We start from the raw sequence: 7,754 nt of genomic DNA, 5'->3' as shown, positions 1-7,754 counted from the left end.
CTCACCGGTGGGAAAAGGTTGTCACTCTCAGCTAGATCAAACAGTGTGGAGTTTCGTAGCACTCTTGCATCGTGCGCACTGCCAGCGCACCCGACGTTGATGTTGGTGAATCTGTTGATGGAAAAGAAAAAGTAAACAGACTAGCTTTAATGACCACCTTTGACTCCCTGAGGCAGACACAGGCTACTGTCACAGCCTAAGATATACATAACTGTTTATACATTATTTGATACATTACAAACACAATATACCTCAAAAGATGTACAGTATATTAACCATCAGGGTGACACAAATCTCAGCCTTGGCCCTCTCCCACAGAGTGAGTGTGTGTGTGTGTTACTCACCGAGAGAGGTGATCCACAACAGCTTGTAAGATGATGGAGTGACTTCCTTTGCGATTTAAGTAGTCTTTTGCGTTGCTGGAGGGGGCGGTGATGGGGATATGAGAGCTATCTATTGCCCCCCCACATTGAGGGAACCCCCATCTCTCCTCGAAACCATCCACAATCTCCCGCAGTCTGTCCTCTCGAGGCAAACTAATAAATTGGCGCTGAAGTGTGCGTATAGCACGACAAACCTCCCAAACACAAATGGACACTGTTGATTTGCCAATACCAAACAACTCGGACAACGTTTTGAAGTCTGTACCCGATGCGAGGTACCAAATTGTCACTGCAATCCTCTTCTCCAGTTGTATGGCCGCGCGCAAATGTGTACTTCTTTTGTGTAGCAGCGGTCGCAGTTTCCCACATATGAAATCAAATGTGCGACGTCGCATGCGAAGATTAGCTAACCAGTCTTCGTCAGTGAACGTCCCAATTACAATTCTGTCCCACCAGTCTTGACTTCTTGCACGCATCCATAATGTCCTCTTGGGTCTCGTAGTTATCACAGCAGAGGCGAAAGCTGCGGCTCTCCTTCTGTTCCTCCTTTTTCTCATCTCCAGTTGGTTCTCAAATCGCGTAAGCTGGCTTTGTCCACGACGTCTGAAAATTTCGAAAAGCCCATAGAGATATACTACGAGTGCGTCAAACATCTTGGACAATTTGCTTTGCCTGGAACACGCCAAGGAATAGACTCAGTCTGAATTGACCCAGATAGGCGCTGGTATGTTTTGATTTCTTCTTCTTCTGCTTTTAATTTCCGGCAGACAGGGCACTGGAAATACATTGCTGCCTCCTGCCGGTTAAAAACAACAACGCATTTGGTCTTTGCAAACGGAATGATGTCCAAGTTCATCTGCATATAGCGCGGGGAAGTGTGATCCGATCGCCAGCGGTCACTCGAGATGCATGTGGACATATGAAATGTTGTTTTTGTCTGTCGCTCCAATGACGCTTTCAGCCTCGTTAGCGCAGTAGGTAGCGCGTCAGTCTCATAATCTGAAGGTCGTGAGTTCGATCCTCACACGGGGCACAGCCTTTTAACGTCAACTCATTTGGATGGTTGCACAGCAGCATGTTAGCATTGTACAAGGCCTATCAGGTCAGTGCTGGAACTGACAATGACAGCCTTGGAGCAGGGTGCACTTAGTGTTGGTGGCATAGTGGTGAGCGCAGCTGACTTCGGTTTTGATTCTTGGCCAGTGCATTTTGTCTTCACTCCTTGCACATTTTGAGGCATATACATGTCAACCAACAGCAGCTTTGGCAACTCAGGCAGACTGGCAATTATCACAATGAGGTTGTCTCCCCCAGAGAACTTAATGGTTTACCAAGCTTGCAATGCACGACTAGAGAGCCCTTAAGGGTGATGCACTGCACCTATTCTTGAGACTAAAGTTAACCTTTTAATTCTGTTGGCCGGTCATTAGTTGAGAGACTTTTATTCGCCTTTAACTGGTCCAGCTGCAGTTAAAATTGCGCACTGTGTAAACTCCCTCCTTTTCACCCTTCTTTCTCTTTCTCTCTCTCTCGCTCTCTCTGTTTTGCTGTCTATTAATAGTTTGTTAGTTTTAGTGAGAGAAGACCTATTTGTATCTTTCCACGGATCACTCTCTTACTTTCCCTTTTCTTGCACTTGTATCCAGTCTAATACTGAATTTAGCAGGAGCACATATGCCGCAGACTGCTCCTTATTGGCTATGTTTGCTTTATATTCTGCCTTTCTTGGAAGTCGCTTTGGATAAAAGCATCTGCTAAATGAATAAATAGTTCATCCCTTTAGTTAGAGCTCTTTCCTGTATGTACATAGCCAATGTCTTAGCATCTAAAACCCATTTTATTCAACCACGAATTCATTCTGTGCCATTTTCTGTACCATTCATTCTGTACCATGTTTCCATACTCTGAGTATGTGATAAATTATTTCCTAGTTTACTGAATGTGGTGATCCAGGAACTGAGTTATCTTAGAGAATTGATTTCGAAGACTGTTCTTTGACAAGTTACATTTATGCTGTAATTGAATATAAATTAATGCTAACGAAGAGTTATTGTGAGTAATTTTGCGGTTCAGTGTTCAAAGCACTAAACTATGCATAAAATTTTTCACATTAACTATACCTTAACTGGAATCAGATTTTTAAATAACCTTATGGTAAAACGTATGTAAAAGCCTTCTTTTATATGTAGGCTTAAATAAAGTGCTGGATTTAGGATCCAGTCTCTCTGGGGGTGTGGGTTTGGATCCCACCGCTGCCGTTATTATTGTAAGAATGGTGAAACCAGAACTATCTTCTATGTTGTTTTTTCCAGGGGGGACATGGTTTGGTTTCAGTCGTTACCTCCTCATCACTTGGAGAACTGCTGCGTGGGACAGTAAACTCTACGTTTTTTGGCATCACACTGCATCTGTTCTGCCTTTTATTCTGTGGCTGCAAAGCTGTTCTCACAGCCAGTGTTAATCAGTCAACTGAGGTCCCTGTCTGTGTTCTGTGACAGTAACAAGACAGTTGTGATATCCCAAGCGAATCAGCTGAAGCAGATGTGTTAGAGCAGCAAGAAATGTAAATTGCGCTGAGCTCTTGGTCACCAAGAGCAGCACTGGAAAATCCTGCCACAGAGGACAACTTTACATGAGTTTATCAGTCGCTAGCCGGGGTGAGATCATTACAATCATTAAAACCTCACCAGTATGACTCCATCATGGTTTCATGGGACAAATCTGGAAATGGTGACAGCAGAAAACCACCGGACAATTTTTTTCTAATGGTGAACTTTACAATCACAGATTCACTCATGTATTAAAATCAAATAAATAATCAAACCTACCTACAATTTACCCGCTGCCTGTTTAGCAATTTATCTTTCATTTTATAACACTTTGTAACTGAACTGTAACTTTACTTAATAGGCCTGTAACTTAGAAAACTGACCTAACATAAATTTCTCTGATTTAACACTAATTTAGTGGAGATAAATTTAATTTAATATAACTCTAATTTATTGTAAATTGTTTGAATTTAATGCTGTTACATTCACCAAACCTAACACAAGGTTCAGTCTACTTTTACAAGTTTAATGATGGGCATTCTGCAGCAAAGACAGGACATAGAAAGATCCAAAAGAGTTGTTTCTCGAACATTCAGTGTCTGATGCATTTGTGCTGTCTTAAGTTCTTTGAATGCAGTTGTAGATTCTGCCTTCACGATGCTCAGTGCGCCCTCTGCTGACCATTCTGAGCTTCACAGTAGCATAAAATGACCTTGTCACTGGCATTAACTCAGAAGAATTGGGAGGGCTTCTGTATTAGTTTTAACTTTCCTCTGGAATTTAAAATTAGTCTGGAATTATATAGCGCAAATCTAATGGGATGCTCATTACTCTAGTAGTAGTTCAATTTAACTCAATGTAATTTACTTCTAACTCAGTTCAATCTTAATCTTATGTGATCTTCTCTTCTTGGGCCAGGCTTGACTGCACCTCCTTCACATCCATCCACTGAAAGATTGTCTGGTTGGATGTAGTGTACATCACAGGGAGAAGCAGGAGAATGAGATGTTTGCTAAATCCAGGTCCATATAATGCCCAGGCTGCAACTCAGGCTCCAGAGGCAGTTAAGATTTTCTGTATTAGTCTGAGCCATTGCTTCAATTAGGCAGAATAAGATCCACTCAGTTTCAGTCACGATTGAAAATTTTCGGCAAAATGGCTCGTCATTTTCAGAGCTCCGTTTGTTTGTCCCCCAAAGTTTAGAAACTAGTCCTTTAGAATGCAAAACTTGTTTTACAGATATTGCTGTGCAATGACTGAATTCCAACTTTTTATTTAACATTATTTCATCGTTTATAATGCACGAGGAAATCAACACAGTGGCATAGAAATCCCACCGCAAACTAGCGTTTTGAGGGTTTCATGACAGAGCGACATAAACACACTGACGCAGACGTATAAATCAGCCTTTACCGACACGAACTGTCATCATGGTTCCATGGAACAGCCTTCTGGAGATGCCTCCGCATTCCTCAGGTTTGGCCGTGCAGTCCTCCAAACATCTCTTTAGTTAAATACTCATGCACACATAGGCAGGCATATTTACACGTTATGCAAAACACATAAGGTGGTATCAGGTCAGGGTACCGCTCTTAACTAGATTAGTTAGTCCGTCTCCCTGGACTACAACCACTGATTCGTTTAGATAAGTGTCAGTGGACTTTCCGAAACTCTTCCTCTAACATACCAGAAACACATAAAACATTAAACACCAAATAAAGATAAAGTAAAATAGTAATGAATAAAGCTGTGACAGACCGTTACAGCCAGCGTGACTAGCTGATTTACCACAGTGCCCACATGATAAGCGCGGCACACCACGTGAGAGGAGAAGGAAAAACTCTGGAGAAAACCAGGTAAGGAAGGGGATGTAGCTCAGTGGTAGAGCGCATGCTTTGCATGTATGAGGCCCCGGGTTCAATCCCCGGCATCTCCAAAGTGTATTGTCACTGTGCTGCAGAGCTTAATGTTGTTGTCTGACAACAGTCCTGCTCCTACAGTTTACGTGGCTTCTGTCTTACAGGCACAATCAATTGGCTGTTTGACTATTTCTACATGGTGACTGGTGAAAAGAAAACAGCCGTCAAATCCTTCATGAACAGAAATGCATTTAACAAGAACAAAACCTACCAATAGGATACATTCCATACTGCAGGCACATGTCCAGCCCTTCAATATTTTTCAGTTTTGTTATCAGAGTAGGTGGTATGTCAGTCTCATAGTCTGAGGGTCATGAGATTACTCCGCACAAGGGGCGCAGCCTTTTAACATAAACCCCACTGGGCAGTGGCCTGGCAATGTTAAAAGGCTTTAAGGCTGCAGCTCTCAGGGCAAATGCGCAGCTCTCCTGTGATGATGGAGGCAACAATGATGGACTTGGAACAAGTCGAGGTCAGCGTTGGTGGTATAGTGGTGAGCATAGCTGCCTTCCAAGCAGTTGACCCGGGTTCGATTCCCGGCCAACGCAGCTCAGCTTTACTTCCTGCTTGTCTTTGGGATCTCAGCCATCACGATGGGGTTGGATGCTGTGGGTTGTAGCTCTGGTGCACCAAGCTCGCATCTTTCGAGGTGCCACAAGGCACTTCTAAGCACCACAGCGAGAGGCAAGCATCAACACCCATCTTGCAACAATATTTCATCCAGCTGGGCCGTGTTTTTTGCGAGCACCTGGTGTTATGAGAATCTTGGATTCAGCCGCAAAGAACCAGGTAGCACGTCAGTCTCGTAATCTGAAGGTCATGAGATTACTCCTCGCAAGGGACACATCCTTTCAACGTAAACCCATTTGGGTGGCTGCCCAGTGGCCTGGCAATGGTAAAAGGCTTTAAGGCTGCAGCTCTCAGGGCAAATGCATGGCTCTCCTGAGGTAATGGAGCCAGCAATGATGGACTTGGAGCATACTAAAGTCAGTGTTGGTGGTATAGTGGTGAGCAAGCAGTTGACCCGGCCAACGCAGTTCAGCTTTACCCCCTGCACCCTTTGAGGCTCATCTTTGGGATCTCAGTCATCACAATGGGGTTGGAAGCTGGGGATTGTAGCTCTGGTGTACCAAGCTTGCATCTTGCAAGCCTTTCAAGGAGATACAAAGCACCTCTAGCCACCACAGGGAGAAGCAAGTATCATCACCCCTCTTGCAGCAATATATCATCCAGCTGGGCCGTGTTTTTTGCGATCACCTGGGGTTATGAGAATCTTGGATTCAGCCGCAAGGAACTTGGGTTTATCAGCCTCGTTAGCGCAGTAGGTAGCGCGTCAGTCTCATAATCTGAAGGTCGTGAGTTCGATCCTCACACGGGGCAGTGGTTTTAACATTAAACCGTCTGAGTGGCTGCCCAGCAACTTATTAGGCGCTTTCGGACCAAAACGTTCTAGGGTCTCATTTGATTGGAACTACCCCCTGGGGAGCTTAAGGCGCTTTCGGACCGAACAGTTCTAGGGTCTCATTTGATAGGAAAAGCTTCCCCTAGAACTACATACGTTCTAGGGCCTTTTTTCTGTTTGCATTCGCACCGCCAGTAGGAACACTGAAGTGACGTAAGCCGGTCGACGGTACAGCAGCTAAGAGCTGTTGTTTACGATTAACCATGGATAGCTGCACATTTTTAAGTACAAATTTAATGACTTCTAAGACCTTTTAAATACCTCCAAAAGGAAAAAAATGCCATTACTGCGGCAAAAGAAATCGACAAACTAGACTACAGTATACACAATTAACCAGTCTTATTGAATTTGAGAGACAGAAATATTGGGTGCACATTAGATAACATATAACTGCCTTCTCATTAACGAAAATAAAACCGTATGGCGATAGACCGAGTCCAATGAAAAAAAATGTCCCCCTGCATTTACCACCGCAGTAGCAATGAATGATTCAATGGGCATAGTACTTTTCGGGTGCTAGCATAGCACTTTAGCCTGACGCGTGCTCGCAGTATCGTGTTTTGGGGTTTTTTCCTTTTTCCCCGACGCAGCCCTAAAATCGTAAACTGGATAAAAATATACATTGGACGTTGCAAATATACATTGGATTTGGGACCTACATGGATAGCATAGATCATTTCATCAACATTTCATCTAGGCGGCTCCGATACAGCACTCATCTGAGAGTTGCGGCAGTTCTTGGAGTGTACCATCCAGCTGGGCAGCGTTTTTCACAACAACCCGGAGGTATGCCTCCAATGCTTCTAGATACATGTATTGCAGAGACAGGGATGTCAAGCGATAGAGATGGGGCCTTCGCAAATGTTGTTTCCATGTTCCGCCCTTTTATAAATTTCAGCCTTGTTAGCATGTCAGACTCATAATCTGAAGGTCGTGAGTTCAATCCTCACATGGGGCATAGCTTTTTAACGTAAACCCATTTGGGTAACTGCCCAGTGATTTATTAACATTAACAGCCTATGGCGATCTGGCCTACCTCTCAGTCTCCTGAGGTGCTGGAAGTGACAGTGACGGCCTTGGAGCTTACAGGTCTCAGCATTGGGGGCATAGTGGTCAGCGTAGCTGCCTTCCAAGCACTTGGTTTGATTCCTGGCCAACCCAGTTGATCTTTACTCCCTGCCCCCTTTGAGGCTTGTGTTTGTCAGCCAACAACAGCTTTGGCAGCTCCATTTGGATTAATTAATCTCCATCTCCAATACTTGATCGATGGAGTGTAGCTCTAGTGTGCCATGCTTGCAACACACTGTCTGCAAGCCCTTCAAGTCAACTGTGGTGTATTGAAATTGAAATAGTTGTTGTGTTAGGAAGTGCTAATTAGCATTTTCCTTAGAAGGATCCATATTTGATCTATGGAATCAGAAGCAATGGAATCGTGCTCCAG

The 7,754-nt window shown here is 44.0% G+C and overlaps 4 non-coding genes across 4 annotated transcripts; all 4 read left to right on the top strand.

Moving 5' to 3' along the window:
• The first annotated feature begins 1,343 nt into the window (after positions 1-1,343).
• On the top strand, positions 1,344-1,416 carry trnam-cau (transfer RNA methionine (anticodon CAU)). Its single transcript has one exon. It is a non-coding gene; the product is annotated as a tRNA-Met (tRNA).
• A 3,380-nt stretch (positions 1,417-4,796) lies between these two features.
• Positions 4,797-4,868, top strand: trnaa-ugc (transfer RNA alanine (anticodon UGC)). Its single transcript has one exon. It is a non-coding gene; the product is annotated as a tRNA-Ala (tRNA).
• Positions 4,869-5,327: 459 nt separating this feature from the next.
• Positions 5,328-5,399, top strand: trnag-ucc (transfer RNA glycine (anticodon UCC)). Its single transcript has one exon. It is a non-coding gene; the product is annotated as a tRNA-Gly (tRNA).
• Positions 5,400-6,158: 759 nt separating this feature from the next.
• On the top strand, positions 6,159-6,231 carry trnam-cau (transfer RNA methionine (anticodon CAU)). Its single transcript has one exon. It is a non-coding gene; the product is annotated as a tRNA-Met (tRNA).
• The last annotated feature ends 1,523 nt before the right edge of the window (positions 6,232-7,754 follow it).

Source organism: Chanos chanos, chromosome 12 (assembly GCF_902362185.1).
Source record: "Chanos chanos chromosome 12, fChaCha1.1, whole genome shotgun sequence".
NCBI lineage: Eukaryota > Metazoa > Chordata > Actinopteri > Gonorynchiformes > Chanidae > Chanos > Chanos chanos.
The sequence above is the reverse complement of the archived record's forward strand: the minus strand, read 5'-3'. Positions and strand labels throughout refer to the sequence as shown.